Here is a 14472-nt window from a genome sequence, read left to right on the forward strand (position 1 = left end):
ACTTTTGTTCTTAAGGATATATTATGGGTCCCTATATTATTGATATTCAAAGTAAAATTAGAGGCATGGCCACAGATGGTGTATTTGGTACGTCTCCATTTTTTACCGACACATTAGACAGATATGGCTTTATTAAAAATGTGCGAAAGTAACATCAAGTCGATGCAATACAGGTGGTATTTATCTATATCTATATCTATATCTATATTACATTATAATGCATATAGGCACCTTTCAACCCCCCCATTCTCTTTCCTTAAGACACCATAAAATTAAATGTACATTAATGCTCTGGCAAAGTCCTAATGCATGCTACCGATCTTACTCCGGCGACAATCAATTTCACTACGGTTACGTAATGTAATAAGACGTCCAAGCAATCAATTTCGTTATTTAGACGTCTCAAGATGAATGCGTACCACCAGTGTCACTTTATAAGCCTACCTTCCGTTTCAATCCCTACACCTTTCAGGTCGCAACCCCTATTTCACCTCCCAATTGTCGTTCGTTTGACCTTTAATCTCTTTCTTCTACAAATTATCCAGGTATTCAATTTCGCATCAAATTCACGTTCCAAATTACAAAATTGTATAAATTATATACATGATTTCATGGTTCGTAATTTCAGCAATTAATTGTAATGTTTTTCTTTTAAATTTTTTTAGCGACTTAATTTTGATACCGGTGGTAAATTGCTAACTTGATAACTGAATGCATTCATTTGCTATGATTATGATGATGTAAGACCCCGAATCCTGGGAATCCTACAGTTGGTAATCATATCCAAAAATTCTCAAAAATTTAAAGTCAAACAATTTCTTCTTATTAAAATCGTTTCAGAGTAATAAACAGCGGAAAATCACAAGTACTAAAACCAAGTTCCCAAAACCATAATTTAAATGTTTAAAGTAATAAATGAAAAGAAAACAGTTGTGTATTAATCTCCGACTAGTTATGCCTTTAACTGTCCAAGTAGTCTCGAGCACATCCAAGCGGTAAGCATCCTCCTCTAAACCTAAAAACTCACACTAACATACACACAAAGTCAGCTTGAGCTGAGTGAGTTCAAGTTTTAATAATAGACATTTAAATAAATCATTCCAAGGGTTTAAATATAAAAACGGGATTATAAAACATTCCAAGAGTCTAAAATATAATACGGGATACGAACAGTTAGGCCATCATCAACACTAAGTATTCGTACTTAGACATCTATATACATCCATATATTTATATCCCTATAAATACCATCCAAATAATAACATCAGGGTCGAGCACACGTACAACCCAAACACGTAACATCCGATAATGATCATGCCACACGAGCCTCCCCCCTCACGGGCTTTTCAGGGCCCGCCACAGGATTTTAGAACCTGAGTCGTATAGTTTGGCCCGGCCAAGATCACCATCCATCCGTATGCAAACACGAAGTAGGCATACGCATCATCAGTAGTCGAAACGACTACAACATCGTCAAATATAGGCCATACAATAATTTATATATATATATACACATAATATAACATTCCAAGGCCAACTATATACTAGCAAGCCTATATAAAATAGTTTAAACGTTTCATCAAGAAAAATCGTTTAGGTGTGCATGCTAGCCCAAAACTTAAAAGAGTAAAAAGGGGCATCATGAACTCACCTGACAGAAGGCACGAATTCACCACGAGCTAAAGAGTCCCTAAGAAATCCCAAACTCAAACACCTACATTCAAACATTACTAACGACATCGAAAGAACTCGTTTATCCTACGAGACGTTCAAACATGGTTCGAGTTACTTAAACCCTCGACCTCATCAAACTAAATCAAAACAGCCCCCGAGGCCTCACATTCACCAGAACGACCCTTAGGTACTCCCGGGAATAAATAATTCCCAAATTACCCCCGGAAGCACTAGGATATAATAACACGCGCATTTAAGAGTTGTTTAAGCACTTAACATCCAACTCAGCCCCATGTGGACCTAATATGATAATTTTACAGCCAACAAGTCCACACGACGCTACACGAGTCAAATGGGTCGGTAACTCGAAAGTACAACACACTAACAATTCAATAAACGCAAATGCGCGTTGTACCGACCCGTTTGAGTAACCGACAACCAATTCAGCCCCATTAACTTAAGAAAATAGTTTTTCACAGCCCTTAGTTCATACCGAGGCTACACAATCCGAATTGGCTGTTAATTCTCACAAACAACGCGCTAGGCACCACAATCAACAAACTAGACAACCGAAATCCTAGTTTTCAATTTATCGACATTTAATCAATCAAGCGGGCTTCATAGCTCACGATACTAAAGTATAACACATATGACGTACCTAGGAAGATGACGGAGCAAAAACTCACTTCAAACAGCCCCGAAAAGAACACCATTGAACATCCACCGGTTAGGCCTAAAACGAACTTATCGATCAATAACAAGTAAAACGTGCAGATTTTAGCATGCGAAGATGCATTTAATTACATAGGATAACCTTTGAAATAAATTATTAAATTTTTACCAGACTTTATTAATGCCTTAGGTTTATAAAAATATTTTTATTATATTTTTCTAATGGACACAAAAATTATAAAAATTCCTCCAACACAGCAAGGTACGTGCAGCTATTTCAGTGCGCAACAAAATGGTTTTATTTTTATAAAATTCATTACCGAACCAAATTAAACGATTAAAATTGGGTTTGATTCTTAACTCAAAATATTAAGTTCTAGAAGTGGAACCAACTAAGTTGGACTTGTTGAAAAAGAGTTATGATGTCGGGAAGACAGACCAGAATCCGTCATCCCGCATCCGCTTGGACACTCGATCTTATAAATTCATAAAAACCATTCAAATCTCGTTCAAAAATTACATATTATACCTTTCTGGAAACTAGACTCAAAGTAGAACATCATGGAAACAAGCATCGATTAAAAACAATGGATTATCATCATGTTAAATACCCTACAATAAACGAATACGAATCTGTTAGCAAACTGTTATCATCAAAACTCAACCCTAACGTGTTCAATAAAAGGTTCCATGGTTAAAAAGAGTTGTAATACGCTAGGACCTACCTCGAATTAGACGTGGGATGGCTGCAATGGAGTTGGAGTGGCACAAAAACCAAAGAGGCAGCCCCTCCTAGCTGCCGATCGCAAAAGACAGGGGGGGGGGCGGCTTAGGGTTTTAGGTTATAAACATTTTACATCTAGGTCCTCCAACTTATAAATTGTGATGTCTTGGATCAAAGGTTAAACAAATATGCTTACAAGAAAGACAAAGAGGTCCCGGGGAAGGCTAGATCGAGTCTCGGTAAAAATACAAACTTTACAAGGCCTAAATCTTTTCAACGAAAATTTACGGGCGTTACAAGTCTACCCTCCTTAAAATGGGATTCGTCCTCGAATCCCGTCGCAACAGGAACGGACGCGGATAGAGACGAAACCTAATCATCTAATTACACAAGAGGACGATAGGGACAAAACTTCTACTAGCGCCCGAGACAAACAGGAACGAGGCTTAAACCTCAAAAAGTAAATGGAAAAAAACCTAGAGTGATAGCATGCTACGCCTCAGCCAAACAACTACGCGTAAAGCGTTCGAGAGGATGAGGAATGAAGGGGAGAATTTAAGGAACGAGAGGAACTTTAATGCTAACGACACGAACATTAGCCATATCCTATCCCAACAAAGACAGCACCCTAACACAGTCAAGCACAAGTAGCATTTAGAACATGGAAGGTAAGGGTAAACTGCTAATAACATTGATCAAGTGTTATTAATCGTTTACTTTACCCGCCCGTCCTAAGCACCCCTGCCCATAACCATATTAGCATCCTATGTAACACTTAAACAAGTATGCACATAATGGTACCTTAATGATTATAAAATAAATAAATAATTATAAAATTTACCTCTTGGCGTGCTGCTACTCACGGCTGGCATTTCTAGTCCTTTCTTTTTCAGTTCGAGTCCAAGCATTCAAGAATGCTCGGATCCCTCGAACCATGGCTCTGACACCAACTTGTAAGACCCCGAATCCCGGGAATCCTACAGTTGATAATCATATCCAAAAATTCTCAAAAATTTAAAGTCAAATAATTTCTTCTTATTAAAATCGTTTCAGAGTAACAAACAGCGGAAAATCACAAGTACTAAAACCAAGTTCCCAAAACCATAATTTAAATGTTTAAAGTAATAAATGAAAAGAAAACAGTTTGCGTATTAATCTCCGACTAGTTATGCCTTCAACCGTCCAAGGTAGTCTCGAGCACGTCCAAGCGGTAAGCATCCTCCTCTAAACCTGAAAACTCACACTAATATACACACAAAGTCAGCTTAAGCTGAGTGAGTTCAAGTTTTAATAATAGACATTTAAATAAATCATTCAAAGGGTTTAAATATAAAAACGGGATTATAAAACATTCCAAGAGTCTAAAATATAGTATGGGATACGAACAGTTAGACCATCATCAACACTAAGTATTCGTACTTAGACATCTATATACATCCATATATTTATATCCCTACAAATACCATCCAAATAATAACATCAGGGTCGAGCACACGTACAACCCAAACACGTAACATCTCATCCAAGTAATAACATCATGTTCGAGCACACGTACAACCCAAACACGTAACATCCGATGATGATCATGCCATACGAGCCTCCCCCCTCACGGGCTTTTTAGGGCCCGCCACAGGATTTAAGAACCTGAGTCGTATAGTTTGGCCTAGCCAAGATCACCATCCATCCGTATGCAAACACGAAGTAGGCATACGCAACAACAGTAGTCGAAACGACTACAACATCGCCAAATATAGGCCATACAATAATTTTATATATATATATATATACATAATATAACATTCCAAGGCCAACTATATACTAGCAAGCCTATATAAAATAGTTTAAACGTTTCATCAGGAAAAATCGTTTAGGTGTGCATGCTAGCCCAAAACTTAAAAGAGTAAAAAGGGGCATCATGAACTCACCTGACACAAGGCATGAATTCACCACGAGCTAAAGAGTCCCTAAGAAATCCCAAACTCAAACACCTACATTCAAACATTACTAACGACATCGAAAGAACTCGTTTATCCTACGTGACGTTCTAACATGGTTCGAGTTACTTAAACCCTCGACCTCATCAAACTAAATCACAACAGCCCCTGAGGCCTCACATTCACCAGAACGGCCCTTAGGTACTCCCGGGAATAAAGAATTCCCAAATTACCCCCGGAAGCACTAGGTGATACTAACACGCGCGTTTAAGAGTTGTTTAAGCACTTAACATCCAACTCAGCCCCGTGTGGACCTAATATGATAATTTCACAGCCAACAAGTCCACACGACGCTACACGAGTCAAATGGGTCGGTAACTCGCAAGTACAACACACTAACAATTCAATAAACGCAAATGCGCGTTGTACCGACCCGTTTGAGTAACCGACAACCAATTCAGCCCCATTAACTTAAGAAAATATTTTTTCACAGCCCTTACTTCATACCGATGCTACACAATCCGAATTGGTTGTTAGTTCCCTCAAACAACGCTCTAGGCACCACAATCAACAAACTAGACAACCGAAATCTTAGTTTTCAATTTATCGATAATTGATCAATCAAGCGGGCTTCGTAACTCACGATATTAAAGTATAACACATACGACGTACCTAGGAAGATGACGGAGCAAAAACTCACTTCAAATAGCCCCGAAAAGAACACCATTGAACATCCACCGGTTAGGCCTAAAACAAACTTATCGATCAATAACAAGTAAAACGTGCAGATTTTAGCATCCGAAGATGCATTTAATTACATAGGATAATCTTTGAAATAAATTATTAAATTTTTACCAGACTTTATTAAATGTCTTAGGTTTATAAAAATATTTTTATTATATTTTCCTAGTGGACACAAAAAATTATAAAAATTCCTCCAACACAGTAAGGTACGTGCAGCTATTTCAGTGCGCAACAAAATGGTTTTATTTTTATAAAATTCATTACCAAACCAAATTAAACGATTCCAATTGGGTTTGATTCTTAACTCAAAATATTAAGTTCCAGAAGTGGAACCAACTAATTTGGACTTGTTGAAAAAGAGTTATGATGTCGGTAAGACAGACCAGAATCCGTCATCCCGCATCCCCTTTGACACTCGATCTTATAAATTCATAAAAACCATTCAAATCTTGTTCAAAAATTACATATTATACCTTTATGGAAACTAGTCTCAAAGTAGAACATCATGGAAACAAGAATCGATCAAAAACAATGGATTATCATCGCGTTACAGACCCTACAATAAATGAATACGAATTTGTCAGCAAACTGTTATCATCAAAACTCAACCCTAACGTGTTCAATAAAGGGTTCCATGGTTAAAAATAGTTGTAATACGCTAGGACCTACCTCGAATTAGACGTGGGATGGCTGCAATGGAGTTGTAGTGGCACAAACACCATGGAGGCAGCCCCTCCTTGCTGCCGATCGCAAAAGACATGGGGGGTGGCTTAGGGTTTTCGGTTATAAACATTTTACATCTAGGTCCTCCAACTTATAAATTGTGTTGTTTTGGATCAAAGGTTAAACAAATAGGCTTACAAGAAAAACAAAGAGGTCCCCAGGGAAGGCCAGATCGAGTCTCGGTAAAAATACAAACTTTACAAGGCCTAAATCTTTTCAACGAAAATTTACGGGCGTTACAGGGGCTTTAGCCTAAAGAGCGTAGGCTGGTAAAGGTTGGCAAATTGTGGTAATAAGGCCGTGGATGGAGAAACAAATGTAATACGAATATTATTTGCTTTCACTTTGAATGTATATGCTAGTTCACTCTTTTTAAGTTTTCATTTTTATTTTGTCAGGCCATCACCACATGCCCAAGACTAGATGACTGCCTTTATGGGGAACAAAGTGTTAGCAATTTAAGGACTTCTATAAAAAAGATATCGGTTTGTTTGGCAATTTTTGTTTCATTTGATTAGATTTATTTGGTTCATTTTTCGCTTAAACCGGTTATAATTTTGTTATTTAATTAAATTGGGCACAAAGATTTGTGGAACCAGTCACCAAACAGAACTGAATTCACAATATGGATATGATTAGAAATCAATCAGATAACTGAGTTAACCATTTGGTTTGGTTTTTTCAAGTTCGATTTTCGCATTTTTCTGGTTTTTTTTGCACAACTCTACGTTTAACTCGTGACCTCAGCTCGATAATTAATATATAACATAATATATTATTTTTACTTATTACCACAATTTTATATACAATAATAACGTACCACAACGAACCAAGCCCCTAACGACCCCCGTTGCGACCCTAAATATCTATGATCTTATATGAATTTTATTCAAAACCAAGTTTACCCGCCACTAGGTGGACTATTTACTAGGACTTTTTAGTCATCTAATCTCTTGTCATTTTAAGTAAAACTCAGATCAACGTGCCATAAACCAAATACCCATTGTATCCCCGCTGCTACACACAACCTTCTTAAAAAGGTATCAATTTAACTCAAGGTCAAAACATGTTATAGCCAGTATAGATGGTTGAAATGGGTTGTTTTTTTAAAGTACCATGATAGACCATTATATTTTCTTTTAATTCTAAGCATTGGTTGATATATTGATCTTAGAAACAACCTATCATAGTTTAATTTTTGTTTTCAACTTTCACTTCTTAGTAGTGGAATTGGCTGCAAGTGCTGACCTTTTGATGATTAAAACAAGTTAAATAATTAATAGTGGTAAAAAGTTTCGGAATAACATAAATATCAGGGAATGCATTATTTGAATATTAATTAAATTAGTTCACATTTATAAATATTTAGATATTTGTTGTTGTTTTCATTAGAATTTATTTATAATATTTGTTAGTAATTAAAACTTAGTTAAGCGTATGCTGTTGTTATTGGTTAAAATTATTATTAATAGTATTTTGATTATTTACAACTTATGATATTTCTATTATTGTTTTCATTGTAATCAATAGTATTAGTATAATTTATATAACAATTTTAAATATGATTATTATTATAATTATTAGTATTATTATTGTTATTTGATTAAGTATGTCACGCTTATGACACACTAATGCTATTAACTCAAAAACTTTAATTTAAATAAAACTATAAAAATAAATAAATAAGGAAACTAACAGATTACTCTACAGTATATCGCAATATGATTGACATAAAAGAATAATGTCTTGCAAATTGTCTTGTGTTGACCTTAAACACTTCTCACTCTCTTTGTCTCATTTGTCTTGTTTTTACTAAACCTCCATTAAGATCTCTTGCATTGACCTATAGCGAACTATGATACAGTCATGAACCATACCGGTGTCATCGAATTTCTATAGCATCTCCACCCAAAACCAGATCATACCGACTGAATACATGTTGTGTCCCCGCCGCAACGTGCGGGCACACCTACTAGTTCACTTATGATTGGCCAATGAAATGAACTAAACATGCAAACACCATCACCAGCCTCTCACGCTAGTTGTTCGCCCAACCCATGTGTCCAAATCGCCCCATCAGGTTCATGGTGGTGTCACGTCTGTCCATTACGCATATAGCCTCACTTTAAGAAAGTTTATCATTATCCTCGTCTTAATGTTTATCTTTTTCTATTTTTATTCCTTTGTTTTTCTATATATTGTAACTAGATTAGATCCCGTGTTACACACGTACGGAAAATATATAAAACTTCATATATATATATATATATGTGTGTGTGTGTGTGTGTGTGTGTGTGTGTGCTCGCGCGCAAAGGCGCACGCGCGCGTGTGTTATATACATTTTATGTAAGAGCCCGAATCCCGGGAATCCTACAGTTGGTAATCACATCCACAATTTCACAAAAATTTAAAACCAAACGATTCTTTGTATTTAAAACCAGTTCAGAGTAAATAACAGCGGAAAAAGTGTAATTATTTAAAGAAAATCCCAAACACGGGTAAAGGTGTCCAAAATCAAATGTAAATAAAATATTTGTTTTATTTGAATTCCTCGACCAGAAATGCCTTCAACCTCCCGAGTAGCATCCAGCACGTCCAAGCGGTAGTATCCACTTCTTAACCTGAAAGTCAATCTAACATACACACAAAGTCAGCTTGAGCTGAGTGAGTTCAAGTTTTCATAAACGACATTCATTAAAAATTTAAATTCCATGAGTGTGGAATGTAGGGTAAAATCATGAGTCCATAAAATCATAAATAGCTTTTCTTAACCAAATCATAAGTAAATAAAACATTAAACATCTTTTCACGCAGCACGGGCCTCCTCACCCCGGGTCTTCCCCGAGTAATATATTTGACCCAGCCGCGGTTTAACAAAACCGTTAAAATCATGCAACACAAGCCTCCTCACCCCGGGTCATCCCCAAGTAATATATTTAACTCGGTCACAGTTTAATAAAACTAAATCACGCAACACGAGCCTCCTCACCCCGGGTCATCCCCAAGTAATATATTTGACTCGGTCACAGTTTAATAAAACTAAATCACGCAACACGAGCCTCCTCACCCCGGGTCATCCCCAAGTAATATATTTGACTCGGTCATGGTTTAACATCCAAAAACGTGATACGGGCCTCCTCACCCCGGGTCTTCCCCAAGTAATATATTTGACCCGACCACGGTTTATAGAACGGCGGGCCTCCTCACCCCGGGTCTTCCCCAAGTAATATATTTGACCCAGCCACGTCATAAACATGCAACACGGGCCTCCTCACCTCGGGTCTTCCCCGAGTAATATATTTGACCCGGTCACAGTTTACCATCACATACACATTCACATACACATTCACTTACACACATACAAACATTCAACCAAACCATATCATCACATTCAATCCATAAATAATGGATAATCTAGAAATTAATACAAGGCTTAATAGTATCCTCGAGCCTAGACCATAAATAATATATATAACCTTAGGGAATATAAGACCATAAACGAGTCTAGGGTATCTTAAGGCATAAAATATAATTTACACATGTCTTCGTAAAGGAACAACCACAAACAAGATAATACAATACCAAACCAATAGTTTAAACGAATTAAAATCGGTTAAAATCATAATAAGGTGTGTATGCTAGCCCAAAACGTAAAAAAATTAAAAAGGGTATCATGAACTCACCTGGAATCAATCGAACACTTGCAACGAGCTAGGAAATCCCTAAGTGCACAATCACAAGCGAGGGCCTGTAAATTATACACAACGCGTTACTAAACTAGACCGCAAGGACACACTTGCCTAATGGGCCGCTCAAGCCCAACACTTTGGCCCAAGGCCCGCCAACTTGGCCCAAGGCCCATCAACTTGGCCCAAGGCCCAACAACTTGGCCCAAGGCCCATCAACTTGGCCCAATGCCCAACACTTGGCCCAAGGCCCGCCGAAGCCCAACTCAAACCCGATTACATTACCTCAGCCCCTAAAACCTTTCAACTAACCAAATCCACCCTACGATTATGGCCGGGACCAACCATGATGCACAACTCACCCGCCGGTAATCAAATCGAGTCGAATACGCGCGTAGTAAATTTTAAAACCAATTGTCAAACGAATCAGCCCCAAATGGACCAAATTCCCGTCTTAACCTTTTCTTACATCGTAATTATGTCACCCGAGTTGATAGGGTTGGCGGTTCCTTTTTACAACTCTCAATTTAACATTTAAACGAAAATTCGCACACCGCCGACTCGATTGATCAAGCACCAACCAAAACAGCCCCGAGCCTCAAAAAAATAATTTTCCCACAGACCTTAAACCCTCCCCGGGCTGTACAAACTGAAACGGCCAGTCATCCGGTCGTTTAATGCATCAAACTCAACAATTGCCAATCCTACACCCGATAAACCCTAGTTTTCGAACTAAAATCGATTGACCGACCTAAACACCTCCATTGGCCATGAAATTTTAGTATGATGTAAGTGACATACCTAGAAAGATTGTGGTGCAAAAACCCTAATCAAAACAGCCCCTGAATTCCTTAATTGGACAGCCACCATACAAGTCTACAACAAGTCGTTTAATGATCAATACACGATGTATAAGGATGGTTTAAGGTGTAAAAGACTAGGGGGGACATGGGACTAACCTTGAATTGAAGTTTGGCACTTGGAATTGGTTTCAAAAAAAGAAAAACGAGCCCCTAAGAGCAGCTCCCTGGTCCGATCGGCCAAGTGAAGAGGGGGCTAGGGTTTTTTTGATTATAATATAAATTATTACACTCTAGTCCCTTGAATTGGAAAGATGTAGCAAGTTGGGTGAAAAGTTAAGTGAGAAACGTTTACGAGGGTGGATAGGAGCTCTCGGAAGAAAGCCGGGTCAAGCCCGAAGGTGTATGTAACACTACAAGGCCAAATCTTTTATCGAAAATTTACTGACGTTACATTTTAATGAATTATAAACGTCAGATAATCTAGCATTAATATTATTATAAGGTATCACATTGTTAGTTTAATTAAAAGAACCCAACATACAAAAAAAATAGAGAAATATAACAATTTAAAACATAATTCTAAGTTATGCCACATATTTCTAACTTATACCATGAAACAAAAAAGACATATTAGTTAAAACTTCATCATCTATTTAAGTCACATGTTGTAAATTATGAAGCGTAAACATGTATATATGTTATAACATAAATTGTGTGTTATAAAAACTATTTTTTATTGAAATTATAAAAAATTCAAGTACACAACATAAAAATGCTAAAAATATGAATATAACAATGAGTTATAATTATAATTTTTATTAAACCACGCGTTTAATAAAACAACAATAATCCAAACCTTGTGACTTAAACCATCATTTCAATCCAAACATCCAGTCAAAACGTTCATAAATAATTTCCCAAGATCCAAATATATATATATATATATATATATATATATATATATATATATATATATATATAACAAAGTCTCAAAATTGAAAAAAAATAACAACGAAAACAATTAATTGTCTTAGTACTCAATAAACGATGATTATAACAATATATTTTGAAACTTTCTTCAACTTAAGAGTTAGTGATTAAAATTAATGTTCAAATTAAAATGTGAAAATTAAATAAATGGAAAATTGATGAATTGGAAGCCTATGTGGACATGCTAGTTGAATGCCATATGGAAACCTTGTATTGCTTTAATAGTACAGTAAGATAAGATACCATGTTGAAACGTTGTATTGCTTTAATAGTATAGTAAGATTATTATAACGTATCACATTGTTACTTTTATTAAAAGAACCAACATACAAAGACGAATAGAGAAAAGTAACAATCTAAAGCATAATTCTAAGTTATGCCATATATTTCTAATTTATACCATGAAACAAAAATGACATATTAATTAAAACTTCATCATCTACTTAAGTCATATTTTTTAAACTAAGAAGCATGAACATGTAGATATTGTAACATAAATTGTGTGTTATAAAAACTATTTTTATTGAAATTATAAAGTATTTAAGTACGCAACATAAAAATGTTAAAAATATGAATATAACAATGAGATATAATTATAATTTTAATTAAACCGCGCATTTAATAAAACAACAATATAATCCATATCTCACGACATAAACCACCATTTCAATCCATACATCCCGTCCAAACGTTCAAAAATAATTTCACAAAATCCAAAAAAATAATAATAATAATAACAAAGTCTCAAAATTTAAAAACAATAACAATGAAAACAATTAATTATCTTTATTACTCAATAAATGATGATTATAACAATTTATTTTGAAACTGTCTTCAACTTAGGAGTTAATGTTTAAAATTAATATTTAAATTAACATGTGAAAATTATATTAATGGAAAATTAATGAGTTGGAAGCCTATGTGTACATGCTAGTAAAATGCCACGTGAAAATTTAATATTGCTTTAATTGTATAGTAAGATAAATGTTATAACTGTAGCTTTTTTAAAAATTTGTGTATAATTTAATTATTTTGAGTAGAAACCATAATAAATATTTTAGTTATGTACTAATGAACAGGTAACACTAACATAACCCCCAATTCATTGCATTTAATAGAATTAATGAAGTTAATATAATATTGAAATTATGTATATTACTGATGAATATGATATTCTAGGTTTCAATATACTAAATGATTATTGGAAAGCGAAAATAGTGGGATGAGATTGAAACATATTTTTTGGTTTAAAATAGTAATTTGTCTTCTAAGTCATATTAAATTAAATATATTTAAATGTATAAAAAGTACAAATCAAGTCATAAAATATATGTTTCTAAAGCATTTTAGTCTGAGTTATGGAAGAAAATATTGAAAACTAAATATTGATCTTCTTATTGCTAAAACCTTATATACTATACAAAAAATCATATAAATAAATGACAGATAGTTCATTGGTAAATCGTTATACATATGGAATATAATTATAATATTCAACTTTAATTATTTAATGCTAAACACCAATATATATATATATATATATATATATATATATGTATAATAGGTATTATACATGTTTGCAATATTTGTACAAAAAGTTTGGAGAAAATTAAGAAAATACACATTTTCTTGAGTTCAAATGCACATGAGAAAATTTTGAATACAAATTTGAAACCAATCTTATATAAAAAAAAATTATGCACCGCTGCTCGAATTTCAGTTTAAAAACAATTTGTAATTTATTACTATACAAATTCAAATTCTTTGACAATGATGCACCTTTATTTTCTTTAATTTGAAATTACCTATGACTTTAAAATTTTATTCCAACATGCTTGCAACTTCAAGTTTGATATTTCCTTATTTTCTTATTTCACCATTAATGTTAATGAATGAACCAGTTAGGATTTGCGTGTAAAATAAACTTGAATTCATATATTTAATGGCTTAAAAGATTAGGACCGTATATTGAAATTGGTTTAAAAAAAGGTGAGGAGGGCTATGAGATTGACAAGTGACAAGAATTGATAGTCTTTTATTAGAGCAGATAGATATATAACTATAAACTATAATAAGTGGTAAATAAATCCTAAAAAAATGTTTATCTATAACAAATCAAAAGTTTTAACTTCTAAAGGGCGGTTATGTTATGAAGGGTTTGGAATTATCTTTAACTAAACCGATCCGCATTTGACGGTTTTAAAAATCCATTAAACCGACCCATTGTTATGTCGGTTATAGGTTAAAATCGGTTTTAAAATCCATTAAATCCATTAAACCGACCCATTATTCACTTCGAATTAGCTGATCTTGGAGTCATAACATTTCGAATTAGCAAAAGCAATGTCTCCTTGTATAATATGGATTCTAAACATTCATGATCTGGATGTGAGTAAGTCAAATGACTTCTCCCTAGGTCTATTAGTGAACCTTCTCTCCAGGGATTATGAAACTAGAAATATTCTTGTTATTGCTTCGACTCATATTCCCCAAAAAGTGGATCCCGCTCTAATAGCTCCGAA

Source organism: Bidens hawaiensis, unplaced genomic scaffold (assembly GCF_021521415.1).
Source record: "Bidens hawaiensis isolate Kalapana, Puna unplaced genomic scaffold, B.hawaiensis_p1.1 tig00034517_1, whole genome shotgun sequence".
NCBI lineage: Eukaryota > Viridiplantae > Streptophyta > Magnoliopsida > Asterales > Asteraceae > Bidens > Bidens hawaiensis.